The sequence below is a fragment of the Cryptomeria japonica genome, chromosome 2 (genome assembly GCF_030272615.1).
Source record: "Cryptomeria japonica chromosome 2, Sugi_1.0, whole genome shotgun sequence".
NCBI lineage: Eukaryota > Viridiplantae > Streptophyta > Pinopsida > Cupressales > Cupressaceae > Cryptomeria > Cryptomeria japonica.
Window position 1 is genome coordinate 309,815,179 of NC_081406.1, and position 16,790 is coordinate 309,831,968.

Sequence of the window (16,790 nt, forward strand, 5' to 3'; positions counted from 1 at the left end):
TTAGCTGGTGTTATGTTTGTTTTTGTCACTACATTAGCATGTGATGATAGCTCATATATAATTGTCGACAAGTTGCTTTGTGTAGTATGATCTGGATTAGTTATTTCATTGTTAAGGGGTTCATGAACAACTTGTGTAGAGGGATTGGGATCACTAGGAGAAATGATAGGTTTGTTTGAGAGGGAATATTGTGAAGAACATGGAGGATTATGATATGGAGATGAAGGGATGGAGGGACCTTGATCGAGATTTGCAGAAATAATGGGATCTTGTTTAGGACATGAAGTTAAAGGTATGATTTGATCTTGGTTTGTAAATGGATTATTAGGGAGGATGGAAGGGATGTCTTGATCTTGCTTAGGAGGTGGATGTTGGATGGGACTTGAAATGACACTTTGTTCCTGAGACAAAAGGGTATCATTATGAATGGAATAGAAAAGAGAGAGGGGATCATCATAAGATTCTTGGTCAATGGGATCTTGATCAAAAATTGGGTAGGATAGAAGTGGTTGTTCTTGATCTTTATATATTTTAGGACTCATTTCTTCTGATTTTGGATCATCCTCTTCACACAGGGAAGGAGTTTGGAAATGCATGGGAGATTGTTGGAATGTTTCAACATTTTGGCCTGATGAAGAAATTTTTTGAATGAGATCCTCTGAATCATGACTTGAATTAGATTGGATTTGTATGATGGATATCCCTTGGGAGGTTGTGTTATTCGATAGAGATGGCATGGATTGGTCTTGTGTGACTTTAGGGGATGATGAAATGGTGGATAGATATGGTTGATTTTGGATCTGGTTGAAAGGGATTTGATTTTGGTTGAAAGGGGTTTGATTTTGGTTGAAAGGGATTTGAATGTTGGGTTGATATGAATTTTGATTTGATCTTTGGTTGAATGGGGTTTGATTTTGGTTGAAAGAGGTTTGAATGTTGGGTTGATATGAATTTTGATTTGAACTTTGGTTGAAAGGGGTTTGATTTTAGTTGAAAGAGGTTTGAATGTTGGGCTTATATGATTGGTATGATTGATATAGTGGGTTGAAAGAAAAAAAATGTTTACATGACTCTAATGTTGATTGAACTGAGGTAGGAACGATTTTGTTGAAGAATGAAGGTTGGCATGTTTGAATGGTCTCACCAGGAGAAGAAGGTTGGCTTGATGCTAATTCCCTCGTGGTCATCACTTCTCTGATCATATTTTCTAACCAGCCCCTATGGTTGTCAGGACTAGTCATGTCTATCACTTGTTGTTGCAAAGTATTGATCTGTTGAGCTAAGGTTTCTATGGATGGTGATGGAATAGGAATGGAAGGGATGAATCCTCCACCTTCCCTATGAAATGTATAATGACATTCCATGATTTTTTCTTGATTGGTTTGGACCTAGGATCACAACATGTAAGATGTTTTCTCCATTTCTCTTAATGTGATAATGTTTGATTTGTTGAAGTTGACAAACTTGTTTGAGTTAAGGTTGAGTTTGATTGATCCTCTGATTGTGATTTGGACGTTTGGGGTATGACTTTCTAGGATGATTATGCAAATGATGATGGACTAAGATAGACATATATGAAGTCTAGACAAGGACTAAAATGAAGATTATAACAACACTAAATTGAACTAGGAGGTCAATGGGACACAAATAAGGACTTATGAGAAGATTATGACGACGATATGGGAACTCTATGAGGATGATAAAGAGGACATAAATAGAGATTATGCAACTTCTAAGGATGATAATAAGGACGTAAATGAGGACTATGTAAGGACTAAGGATGATAGTAAGGATGTAAATGAGGACTATGCAAGGACTAGGGATGATAGTAAGGACGTAAATGAGGACTATGCAAGGACTTCCTAGGGTCATAAGTGTGTATAGCTTTGAGTTTTGATGTTTCAAAAATGGACTTTGTTTTCAGTAATTATGTGTATAGGACAAGTTTCATGGCTTTTTCAAGTCTAAGAACAATTTGTTTGAAGGTAAATATAGCTAACTGAACTATTTTTTCAAACAATCTCAGAGAATTCAAAGATACGTAGGATAGGGCCTGAAATAGCCCAAATGACTGACTCAATAGTGCTCTGATACAATGATACATATAAAGACACATAAGACAAGCTTAGGCTAAAAATTGGAAACCATTCAAATGAGGCCCTTACGAAATCTTGAAACAAAACGAGCAGATAGAGAGTCTGGAAGCACTGGCTCCACTCCACAGCACACACTTCTCGAGCATGCCAGTCTCTATTACCCCAAAGATCTGAAGATCTTATAACTGAATTATTTTTGTATCATAGTGTAAGGTACATGAAGGGAATCTATGGGGTACAATCTGCACTCCCAGAATCATTGAATGTAGAGTTTTGGGTTACTAAATTAGTTTTTATTGTAAAATTTTGAGGGGTCCCGATCCAATCACAGATTCTTAGAGAAAGCCACTTAAGACTTTAGTTGAGCTTATCGGTGCAAGGAAGGCCCCCACATACATCAAATTCACTCAACACTTTGGCCGCCTGACCAGTATATTTATATAGCGGCTCGAAAAACCCACTCGAGAATACATTGGGAGAGATGATATCCCCAACGCATCCCAATTCGAAGTACCTCTGTGGGGTGATGAAATCCCCAGTCAAAGATACCCCTCTCTATATGGAATAAAATAAAATTGGGTGTCGTTATCACCTCCTTCCTTTCTCCCAAGACCCCGAAGGCGAGTGGAAAGTTAGTTAATGCAACAGTAGGTCCACCCCAAACACGATAAAAGTGCTTTCCCTTAAGAAAATCAAATGTGATTTAATCTATATGTAACCTGATTCACATTCATTTTAAAGCTTTAATTGAGGTGTTGAATATGCATGTGCATGTCCATTTTAAACACCAAATTGAAATGTGAAGGCATGCATGTCAATTTTAACCATTGTTGATTTTAAGCACCAAAAGATGAAGTGTGAGATTATGAGTGCAATTGATCTAATACTAATCCAATCCTTTCTATAAATTCACCACAAGATGCAAACAAATGATTAGCAGTAAAATCAAATCAACAGAAAATAGAGAATCAAAAATTGATAGAAGTGAATGCATGATTATACATGCCCAATTGTGTGACTCTCGATAAGCGATTGCGTAATTCTTTCAGGTCAAATGTGTGATCCTGACAGGGCGATTGTGTGACCTTAACAGGTTGATTACGTAATGATAACATGATGATTGTGTGACACACAGGAAGATAACACAAAAAATAAAAATTGAAACTAAACTTAATCAGAAACCTGCAAAATAGATTGTGAGGCCCTAGCTAGATCTCTCATCATCCATTCAATGTTAATTAAATCATATTTAACCCGATGTGAGAGAACCAAGCTATTGTATCTGTCAATTGCTGGTTGGTCTTCCCAATCTTGTATTTTCTTTTCTTCTTTGAGAATCCTTTGATAGCATTTGGCCTGTCTTCTTTGTTCCTTTGTCCTTCTGGCACCTAAAATCCTGAATTGTACCTTACGTGCCATAAACTGTTATAATAAAAATATGTAATACAAATAATCCATTTCCAGATTTACTCAATTTCATGCAGAACTAAACAGATCAGAGAATAGAACCGGTATGAGAATAAAAGCAACAGAATAACAATTTTCCCTGGAATGTGTGATACTAACAGAGCGATTGCGTGACCCTGACAAGTCGATTGTGTGATACTTTAAGGACGATTGCATGATGGGTTCCACATGAATGTGTAACCCTATCTGGTCGATTGCATAGCCCTATCTATGTGATTGCGTGATGATGTAAGGGCGATTGCATGATGGAAAGATCTGTTCTCAAAATCTGTGCAACCTAAAAAAAAAGAAGAATAAATCCGTACGATCTACAAAAATCACATAGAAAAACAAAGAGGTTAATTAGCTGTGATTCATGTCGGGTTCACCAAAATGTGCTATGCTCAAATTCATCATTTCTAAATAGGAAATAAGGAAAATCACGAATTCCTTAACTATCTAAGCAATTCAAACATAAAACCAATGAAATAGATGCAAAATGGAATTAAATTAAACAATATGAAACCCTATTGTGCATCATGGCTTCCATTGTTCTTCTCTTCTCTGTGGTATGATGGCTCTCAGATATTGCACTGGAAATCTGTAATTGACACAAAGATTCAAAGTTCATGATTGTTGAAAATGGGGATTGACTGCTCAATTTATAGATTTTTTGAGAAGATTGATTGAAAGGTGGAATAGAATGATCAAGAGGTCGAACTCAAGTGAGTTCACATGTTGATTGATAGTTGAACTGCTGACTTGGAGGTGAAACAAAATAGATTGAATAGATTAATTGAGTTAACTGATTGAGAAAAGCTGACCGAAGGAAGAAAAAGAATGATTGGAGGAAAATTAATTGATGACAAAGCTAACTAGAAGATGGAAATAAAGATTGGAGAGATAAATGATTTAATTAATTATTGATTGAATGAATTAATTTAGCATGTGCTTGCACTTTAACTTAGATTTTCAATTTAATCTTTGCATGAGATTTTAATTCAAATAATTGAATTTATTCAATTTAGTATTTGAATATATTTAGAACTTGACTTTGATTTTCAATTTGGTTTTTGAAATCATGCACATGTATTTGAAATTAGAAGAAATTAGAAGAATTCATTAGCTAATTAAATAATTTAAAGAAACTATTTAATTATTTTAGAAATAGAATTTAATCAAATAATAAAGATTATTTAAATTAAAGGATTAAATCATAATTAATTAAATAATAAATATTTAATTAATATTTAGAAAAGGGTTGAATGATTAGATGGTTAGAGATAGAAATTGAAAATGAAATTTATTTAAATAATAAAGATTGTTTAAATTGGAGAATTAATCAGAATTAATTAAATAATAATTTTTTATTTAACATTAGAAAATGGTTAAAATGATTAAATGATGATAGAATAGGAAATAGAATAATTAGTAAGATGATGAGGAAATATGAAATTAGAAGAATAAGATTAATTAAATTAATTAAAGAATTAAATAATTATTTAATCAATTAGAGGAATAATTAGTACATGATCAATGAGGCATTTTTAGGTGTCTACAATAAGGTTATTAGGAACATTTGGCTTCATGTTGTAAAATGAACTTAGAGATTGAGATATACCCCTCTCATTTCTATACCAATTCAAATTCATATCCACTCAAAAGAGCAAAAGTTGAGATCTACATTCAAGTGAGCAAGCAATCAATCTTCTTTCAAGCATTGGAGTAGAAGTAAGGTCAAGATTCAAGAATTGGAGTTGACGTTCATGCTATATGTTTATTAAGACTTTATGAAACCCTAATTCCTTGTGGAGACAAACGAAACTCCATTAAAAGGTACAATATTAGTGTTTCAAACATTATTAAACATTTCCTTCAAAAGGAGATCACTTTCATTATTGCAATTTAGTTACATTTCATTTCTATTTCATGGATAATTCTAAAACTGGAGTTTAACCTAAGGAAAACCCCTAATCCCAACCTATTTCCCTTCTCTAGTGTTGCAAGAATAAGTGTAGAGTTGCAATCTTCAAAATTGGCTTTATTTATATAGATGAACAGTTTCCCCTTTGAATGACAAAAAGTATGAAGGACCAAAGCAACGGGCATTATGGTCCTGAAATTTTAGGAGCTTCTTCTTGGAATAGATTTTAACACTCTTACACTTCATCTGATGACTAGAGCTTACTATATTCATGTATTTTTACATCAATTTCAGCAAATTTACCCTAATTTCAGCATTTTCACAATTCAAAAAGAGGATCTTCCCCAAAGTAAATCTAATAAGAATTCTTAGCCCTCTCCTTGTTGATTTGTGGCTAGATATATTGGGTTCACACCTCTTTTAATGTAATAGTCTCTAAGTCAAAATATTAGCAGTTTTCATACATTTAATGGTGGAAAGCCTAATATTTTTCACCATTACATTTTGGTGAACCCAATGCCTTACAGTTTCATTTTCTAATTTATGTTCTCAAATTTGAGTTTTTATGCATTTCAAATTTAAATATACATTTACAAATTCAATTTTCAATCGAATTTCAAAAATTTAGAGGTTAAATTCATAAGAAACCCTAATTTTAAATTTTAAAATTGAGCTTGTGGGTTGTCTAATTTGGATTATTATTTCAAATCTGATTATTCATTTGATTTTAAATTCAAATTTTCCCTCCTAGGTCTCATTTTCAAATTTAATTACATAAATTTAGTGGTTGAATTTACAAAAACCCTAATTTATAATTTCAAATTTACATATGAGTTGCATAGTTTTTCAAATCAATTTTTAGATATGATCTTTATGATATGCTATGCTATGATCTAGATGCATTTATCTTTCAAATTGAAAAAAAATTGCTTAATTAATTGGTTAATGAATCACTTTTACAAAATTTTGCATTGTTTAATTACAATTTTTTTTTTCAAATTCAATTTTCTCTCCTTTGTAAATGAGTTTTACAACCATTAGTCCTACCTACGATATTCCCGTGAGAAGAAGTTGTAGAATTAAGGCTTCCTAAGGTTTAATTACTAAGGATATGGAGCCTAATTTGGATAACTTATTTCATGAGAATGTTGGTGGTTCTTCTATTCCAACAAATGATATCATTTAACCTCAAACTTTTCATAATTATCATGATGAGGGTAAATCACTAACTAGAGTTTTCATTGATCAATTCAAGAAGATTGATCCAATTAATTTGAAAATATTCAATAATGAATGAGTCAACAATACTTACAAAGTGAGGTAATCCCATTGATTGAAGGATTAAAAAGTGTGGTTCAAAGTGATAAAAATAGTGTTGATTTGTTGTGTGGTCTTGCTTATATTGTTGACACTAATATCATTCCTATGAAAAGTTGTGTTGAAGTCCTTGGTTACACTCAAGCACCTAGTCAAGTTAATCACTCTATTCCTATTGCTAATGAAGAACAAAAATGGACATTGAAAGGAGTGTGAATTAGTGTATTTTAAAACTTATAACTATGTGTGCAAGTACTGAAACTGAGTTTACTTATGAACATATGCACACACACAAATCAAACCACAACACTAGATGTATGAGGAAAACCCAATGTGGGAAAAAACTCAGTGAGAATAGCTACTGGAGTCTACTACTCCAACCCAACCTCACATTGAATAACAATTTACAATGTTGAGGGCACCAACCCCTACTCTGGGCACCCACTCAAAGAAATTACAATGAAAAAAAATAGGTTTTATAGATTTATTGGCTTGTTACAAATGTATTTTGTAACTCGTACAAAATTTTTTTATGTCTAAGAATGAATTACTCTACCTTCCTCTATTTCTTCTTCTTCTCACTCTATCTGATTGTCTTCTCTCTATTTACAGCTTCACCTTGCAAAATACTCTATTCTTTGTTCTCTCTTCCTGCCACTGCAACTTCATACACTCCTCTTGGTAACAACTCACTCTTTTTTATCAACAACTTATCCTCGAAGTCTAGTCAACTTGTTTCTATTTCCACCTCTGTTTGTCTTAACTACCACACTTATCAACATCAAATCTCAACACACTCAACTAGAATCAATCAACTCTATACATATTAGATTTTTCCTACCAAATCTATAATTTTAAAATTAATTCATTTTGTCTTGTATGTAGTAGATTTGATTTTCTTTCTTGGATAAACCATCAACATTAAATGCCTCTTTGGATTTCTATCCATTCTTTGTACATAGTTTTTTATATTTAGCAAACTCAATTTGTCTCTTGGATCTAATTTTTCCTCTACTGATCACCTCGAGCCCTGCAATCACCTATAACAGGTTCACCATTAATGAATCCTTCATCCTTTGTTGACCTACCCTAGAGAGATTAACAACTACCTTTGTCACTAACTTTTGCATATAAGATTTCATCCTTGACCACTTGGAATCCACATGTCCTCAAATTCTTTGTCCAGATCACTCGATCAGCTTTGGTCAACTCAGTCAACATGCCACATGGACCCTTATGGCAATCATACTGCCAACATGTCCATAGAGTCATCACAACTACTCAAATTTCATTCTTCCTCTTTGTCGGCATGAGTCTTTTTAATGATCAATAGACTATTTTATTATTCACATTGGGGAAATTCTCTCTGATCCCCTCTATTTGTCAAATTTTGCTTCCCTCGCGGTCATCATTGAGAGTCAAACTAATTTCCACCAAGAATAGATCTATCAGAATGATTTCAACTAACGGCTAGAGATCAGAATTATTACACCATAGAACAAAGTATCTCTGATCTTTGCAGTCAATTGGCAACACATATCGACAATAGTCTCTCTAATGAGAAAAAATATTAGCCTTATCAACAAGAGAATAATTATTAAAAAAGATCCAAGAAGTCACATCAAAGAGAAAAAACACTCTGATGTCTTCACTCAATCGGAAATACTTATTGGCAACAATCTCGCTGATTGATTTGGATTGACTTCTTATTCACATTGGGGTGACTCAACCCAATGTATCTCCCTATAGCTTTATTGACATGACTTTCATAGTTGGGTTAACCACTAAGATCTCACACTGCTTTTATAACTCACCCCGATGACCATCCATTAGCTAGATTTTGTAGGCATTTTGGAAGAATTGATTATGTGTTGCATTGATGTTTGTCATTGATGTCAACACTAGCTGTTTTTTTGTCTACCGAATTCTGGTAGAGTGGTTGGTTTATGATCAGGAGATTTGTCTCTGGTATTCTCCGGTATGCTCTAGTTTATGGAATTGGTTTGGATTTTTTATTCATTTTTTCCTGATGCTTATCAAATTCAGTTGGTTTAGGATTTGATGATCCGGATGCTCTCATATGTTCTAGTAAGCCTTTTGGTTACTGGTAAGGGTTTTACCCGTAGCGCATCATTGAAGATATTTTGATGAATCTGATAAGTGGTGTTGGTGCGTCTTCTAGAAGTTTATCTAGATGATGATGGTTATCATGTTCATGTTCTAGTTGATTGCTAGTATTGCATTTGGCTTATGGTGACCTATTTTAGGTCCAGTCTTATTCTACTAGGTTATGGACCAATTTATGTAAGCTGTTGGTTGATACTCCTGATGCATTATTGATTGGATTTATTGATTTCTTTCTGTTATTTTGGTCTTAGGCCAACTTGGTTTATCATTGGTTTGTGAGATTATGTAACAGATTTATTATATTATATTTTACGTGGTCAACCTAATCGTTTAGGTCCAGGGTTGGTATATATATGATGTAAGATCTCTTTGTAGAACATGGATGGGATTATGGTCATGGGATCATCTACATGCAAATAAGGTTGTAATTTGTTGGCTTTAGGTTGTTATTGATGTCAACTGGTATGGCATGATCACCGGTGAGGAGTAACGGTGGCCAGTGAGTAATGATGATCAATGTATGCAAATAGATAAATCAAGTTGTTGTTGATGTTAACCGGTATGGAGTGTGCAGTAGGTAGATAAGGTATATTACCAATACACATGAAGTACAACACCTACCGGTAAGTAGGATCATCAACAAGCAAGCAAGTAAATAGGACAACTGAAAAGTCAGCAAAGAATGACAAAGGGATATGATTAATGGTACATAAAGAGAAGTGTAATGTAACCATAAATAGTCTTAGTAAATTGACCAATGTGTTTGATGGAATTCCAAGCTTATTCACCAACAAATAAGAAGTTGGCATGCATGAAGGAGAACTGGTTAGGTTATACCGATAAGATGAGATGAACCGGTTGTGTGCCTTGGTCGGTGAATGATGCCAAACCAACATAGATGTTTGAAGATGATGCAAAAATGACTTACCAGTCTAAACAGAGGTGGATGTCAACAAGGATGACACATGACAAGCATGCAAACACTAATACATTTGGGGTTAAATTCCGACGGACAAGGAGCATTGTGTGAAAATTTGATTTTTTTTTTTTAAAATGCCCATGTTCGTCGGAATTCTGACAACCTCAGGCATTTTATTAAAAAAAAAAAACACAACACATTTTCATTTTGAAAGCACAAGCGGCGACCATCTTGCCTTCCCGCCCCTCCCACTGGAGCGATCTCTGCACAAGCAAGGTAAGGTTTTTTTTGAATTAATCCATTTTGTGCATTCCCATGATCTTGGTAATGTATTTTATCATAGGTTGAAAACAATGGGCTGGGGATTCTTTCAAAATCGTAACCACTCCAATTTCTTGCTATATTTTGATTGGCCTGCAAAGGTGGAGTTCAAATTGTTTGAGACCATGCCATTATTTACTTCTCTTCACCACAAATCGGCTGGGTAATACTTTTGGTATTCATTTGTTTGTTTTGTTTGTTTTCATTTCATAGTTCCTGCAAATCGTGGTAGATATATATATATATAGTATCAATCTTTTATTGCTTAATTTCTTAATGTTGTCTCTGCTCTAAATTAAACCTAACCAAATATGCCATTATTTTTGATCTGCATTAACCTTGATTATTTTTTTTTAGCACCGATCTGGCGAAGTACATGGGCAGGGATCGATTTGGTTTGTTTGAAGGCTTAATCGGTACCCATGAGGGTAAATTCGTACCCTCCATATCTCCCTTTTTGAAACCCTACATCCTAAATCTTGTTGGACAAGAACCGACCTATATTCCAATTCTCTCTCGATTATGCTTTGATGGATGTCCATACCTTGTTCAAAAGCTCCTATTTTGGCACACGTAGGGATGATGTTGGCAAACGTTTAATTATTTGCTATATGTCTATAAAAAAATTCTTTCATTGTTAAGGTAAGGTTTATTTATCAACAATAAATATGAGAAAACATTAGTGTAATCTCTGAGACAATATCCAAAATAGTAGGGTATAAATGAGGGAGAGATGAATGTCAAGACAAAACAAACACTAGTAATGATGAATTCTCATTAAGATAAATTGTAATAACCCACCATGATTCATCCAACAAAAAAATGAGTATATATTTTTTTTCTTTATTATGTTTTATTCAATTGCATACTCTGGGCATCCATCCAAATAGGATTGGGCATTCATCCATTCGGGATGAGCTTCTAACCATACGGGTTAGGCAATTGTCCATACGGGACGTGAATTCCATCTATCCAATACGGGATAGGCATCTACCCATACGGGGTAGGCATCCATCCAAACGGGATAGGAGATGCTCTGGCCAGAGACTTAGACTCATCGGGACCATTCGGGTCCTGATCCACTCACTAAGAACTACATTCTTCTAACAAGAATGCACCGAGGTCACCGTCCTTAGGAGTAATAAGAAAATAATACAAGCTTGAATTCCGCCTCGGAATTTGGCTTAAAGCCTCAGGAAGTCAAGCGAATCCATACGGGATTCCTTCCGAGTATGCATTGAATTAAGTTTGATTATCATATCTTTCAATTAGGATTCTTACTCAACCAAGCCTAGACCCCACCCACGAACGCCTGAGTACGAGGGACAACTCCATCCCAAGACTGCCTATATACCCGCTTCAGCGCGGGATCAAGGCGTAAAGTATGTAGTTCTATTTTCTAAACTATGGTTTGATGTAAACTGATTTGTGGGTACGCAACCCTTTCTAGGGTTAGTGTCCCAGACAGTTTCTCTGTGGTTGCTACCCACGAAGGTAGCACTTAAGCGAAGGCTCAAGATGGCCTATTGCTTGTGGCCTAAACAAAATAACTAGATCCTAATACTTAATATGAGCGTCACCCAATTGCAAATCACCAATACCCCTTCGAGGTGAATAAATAAATAAATAAATAAAGTCAATTTCACGAGAGCTCTTAACTAGACCATCCCTAAGAGGGGTTTACTATGGTTTATCTCAACGGATGTGAAATTCAATTAAAAGTTATCTTATTAAATTATCAATCCAAGAGGGATTACCCGCCCCTTAGATTTTTAACTTCCAAATGTCCCTTATTACTCCCCGACGATTTATAGGGACGATGCCACAGACGTCGTTAATGCAACTTTATTAGGCGTTAAGTGCAGTAGTTCAACACAACGGCATTACCCGTAAGCGTGACCCAGAGGCACCGTATATACCGAACGCTGCTAGTTTTAGTTTTCCAACTCCATTCATTTAGTTTTCTAAGCTAACATCATACTTGAATATAATTATGAAATGGGTGTACATAATTTAAACCTTAAATACTATTCGAAAAAAAAGAATATCATTATTCTACAATTAATTGGATTAATACATGTATTGGCATGGTAATGATAGTTGTGAACTTACGAGTAATTGCATAAAAATAAGGAATACGAAATAATCATAATGCAATGCAAAAGTAACGTCATTTACATTCGAAATGCACCTTTCTCTTATCGCAAGACTTAATTAGTTATAAGGTTACAAATTTCTCATGAGTGACCAAATTGAATAATAATGAGACTTTACTTATCTCAAAAATCATGGGTCAAATAATCCATTCATTTCTCTAAGGAATTGAAATAATACATTGAATTCAACTCTTGTTAATTTTAAGGAAATTAAATTTAACTAAACAAATGTACGTGAAAAAAATTAATTTAAATTTAATTTAAAACGATACACAAAAATTACTTAATTGTTAAATCAAATGTTAAAACTTCCATCGAAAATTCCTATGGCGCATCTTGTTTTATTAATATATATGTAAAACCAGGGGGTGGGGACCACGGGTCCCGTCACTCCCTGCGGTCCTGCATGTGCAGGCCCGTAGGGGTTGACGGGGCCACGTGGTCCCCTCCACTCCCCTGCGGCCACTTGCAGTGACCGCAGGGTAGTGGGGGGTACCACTAACCCTGCCGATTTTCGGTAACGCCATTCCGCGTACATGCGGTTATTTTCAGGGTCTGTGCGTACGTGCGATTATTTTTGGGGTCTGTGCCGAATGCAGTTATTGATAATGTAACATTAATATTTGTAAATTGACATTGGGATTATATATATATATATATGTATATATATATATATATATATATAAATATATATATGGTTTCAAATTCTTTACAAAGGATAATTTTTATTTAAGAAGGTAAGAACAAGGAAAATAATTGAGTTTTTTCTTAGTTTTATCTCTTTACAGAACCCAGACTTTTATTATATATTTATCTTATTCACAGAGAGAGAGGGAGAGAGATTTATCCAGCCATTACAGGAAGGGAGTTATTCTCAGACTTCTCAGGAAATTTGTTTGTTTCCAGGATATATTCTCAGAGTCGAGGAGGATTTATTCAACTGGTATTTTCAGTGAGCTCTTTGTTCAATCCACAGAGAGTTTTCAAAAGAAAATAATAATAATCATTAAATGATTACAGAGAGAAAAATTGTAGTGAAGTTCACCCTTGTTTTCAAATAATTTCTTTTCTGTTCTTCAGAGAAATCACAATGAAATCTCTTTTAGAGGATGAGATTTAGGTAACAAAAATCCAGAGAGATGAAAAGATGGTTCTACTTAGCAAGAATCAATCTAAAATTTAATAAGAGGAAAAAAAACAATTTAAATCTGGATCTAAATTTATTTTTTAAAAAGTGAATCTAATTCTTATCAAGCAAATTTAATCTACTTCCTTTTTATCAAGAATCTGAAACTAATAATCAACAATTTGTTCTACTTTTTTTTTCAACATTTTATTCTACTCCAAAATCTGAAACTAAATTTTATCAAAAATCTGAAATAATGAATCAACAATTTATTTTACTCTTTTATCAAACATTTTAATCTACTCCAAAATCTGAAACTAAATTTTATCAAAATCTGAAACAATGAATCAACAATTTATTTTACTTTTTATCAAACATTTTAATCTACTCCAAAATCAAGAATATAAACAATGAATCAACAATTTAATCTACTTTTTTCTTTTCAAACATTTTAATCTAATTCTTATAAAAGTCTGAAAACTAATTTCACAAATGAATTTCATTTTCATAAAATAATTTAATCTAATCTAATCTACAACAAGAATAGGATGCACAAAACTAAGCTTGAAGGAACCTGGGTGCTTGCAAAATGGTGTAGAGTCTTCCTTGATCCTCCAAATTGAAGAGAAATCCTCCCAACAAAACCTTGGCTGCAATGAAAAATGGACTACAAAGGAGAAATTGCAGAATTTCTTATGGAATAGCTAACTTTTCTTTTGAAACTTGTACCTATTTTATAAAAGAAATTTCAAATTCCCACTACCTAATTATTAATTGAAAAAAAAAAAAAAGAGATTCTCTCCCAATTTGGCCTCCATGCAAATTAATTGGGCTTAGTGGGAGGAGTTACATGCAAGGAGGTGGAGAAGCCTCTAGAAGCTTCTTATTCCTCCTACAACATGTGCCTTAATTTGGGTGAGGGAAATTAAATAACTAATTAAAATTTATATGCATTTTCCATGTGTGTGGTTTATTAATTTTATTCCCTTACAATATTCATTCAATAATTCATCCAAAGAATATAAATAAAGTTTTGTATTTAAATCAAAAAAGGTGATAAAGGAGGGTTGTGACATCCTCCCCCCCTTAATCTGTGCATCGTCCCGATGCACTTATTAAATGCATTCAAAAGGGTTTATAGTTCATGTTCAAAACAAAAAGGGAAATAGTTGCTGCATCTCCTTAGTATCCTCCCACGTGGCATTCTTCTCGTCGTACTGGTCCCATTGCACTTTGCACTGATCAACCTCTCTGTTGCGCAACTGGCACTGGTGCCTCTCCAAGATTCTGAATGGCTCTATCATTATTCCCCCCATTTCTTGGACCTGCAAGGCATCCCAATTCAAAATGTGTTTCTCATCAGGTACATACTTCTTAAGAAGAGATACATGGAAGACATCATGGATTCGGCTCAATTGGGGAGGCAAGGCCAACCGATAAGCAACCGGATTAATTTTTCCCAATATTTCAAAGGGTCCGACATAACGAGGTGCAAGCTTAGTCTTTTTCCCAAATCTTATGGAACTCTTGTGTGGCCTAACCCTTAGGAAGACTTTCTCTCCTACTTCAAACTCCCTTGGTGTTCTGTTTTTATCTGCATAACTTTTCTGCCTATCCGAGGCTTCCTTCAACCTTTGCCTAATTTCCTTAGTTTTCCTTTCCATTTCTCTCAACATATCTGACCCAATAATCACTCTATCTTCAAGACTATCCCAACTCAAAGGTGTTCGACATGGTCTACCATACAAAGCTTCAAAAGGTGCCATTCCCAAAGATGTTTGATATGTATTATTGTAGGCAAACTCTACCAAAGGTAGGTACTCTTCCCATTTTCTCTGTTGGTCCATGCAGTACATACGAAGCAGGTCTTCCATAATCTGATTTGTCCTTTCTGTCTGACCGTCGGTTTTTGGGTGGTATGCGGTGCTAAAATTTAGTTGAGTCCCTAGAGCTGATTGAAGAGTGGTCCAAAACCTGGAAGTGAATCTTGCATCTCTGTCTGATATGATTTTCTCTGGTATCCCATGCAACCTAACTATCTCCTTAACAAAGCGTCTAGCCAAGGTGGGTGCATCATCTGTCAGATTCCCTGGTATAAAGTGTGCCACCTTAGTGAGTTTGTCAATTACCACCATTATTGCATCATGCCTAGAAGGTGACATGGGTAACCCTTGTACAAAATCCATACTAATAACTTGCCACTTATGTTGAGGTACATCGTGCAATTGTAACAATCCAGCAGGGTGCCTATGTTCTGCCTTTACTCTTTGACACTCCAAACATTTAGCTACGTACTTGACAATATCGCTTTTCAACCCTTGCCAAAAGTATAATTTCTTTAGATCTGCATAAAGTTTGTTAACCCCTGGGTGGCCTGAATAAGGGGCATTGTGAGCCTCCGATAAAACTACTTCCCTTAAATTCCCTGAATTAGGAACATAGATTCTGTTATTGTATCTGAGTAGCCCATCTTCATCAAATGTATACCCTTCGACCTTAGGGTCGGTCGGGTTGTGTCTTATAGTTAATTTGACTTGCTCATACCATGGGTCATGTCCTTGCTCATCCATTACTTGCCTTTTGAAAGAGGTTTTGAAGGTTGCTATAGTCATCAAGTGTCTCCTCCTACTTAAGGCATCTGCCACTCTATTTTCTTTTCCCTTAATATATTCAATCTCAAAGTCATATTCACTTAGAAACTCTAACCACCTTCTTTTTCTGGCATTTAAGTGAGGTTGGGTAAAGATGTATTTTAGTCCTTGGTTGTCCGACTTAAGCTCAAAGGGCTTCCCTAGTAAGAAGTGTCTCCACTTTTGCAGGGCATGCACAATTTCTGCCAACTCTAAGTCGTGGGGTGCATAGTTGACTTCATGAGTCTTTAGCTTCCTAGATTCATAAGCCACTACCCCTTCATCTTGGACAAGTACTCCTCCTAACCCTTCAATAGAAGCATCTGTTACAACTGTGAAGTGTCCATTTGGGTCTGGTACCTTTAGAATGGGTGTTGAAGTTAGTTTTTCCTTCAAGATTTGAAATGCCTTATCACTTTGCTCAGTCCATACAAACCTTTTGCCCTTCCTTTGCAACGAGGTGATGGGATTTGCTATCTTAGAGAATCCTTCCACAAACCTCCTATAGTAACCTGCTAGCCCCATAAAGCTTCTTACCTCTGAGACATTCTTAGGGATTGGCCATTCTACTATCGCCTTTATTTTATCTGGGTCGACTGCTATTCCTTCCTTTGATATTATATGCCCAAGATAGTGAATCTTTTCCTCAAAGAAGGCGCATTTGGACAATTTTCCATATAACTTATGTTCTCTCAATCTTTGCAAAACAATTTGTAGGTGCGCTAAAT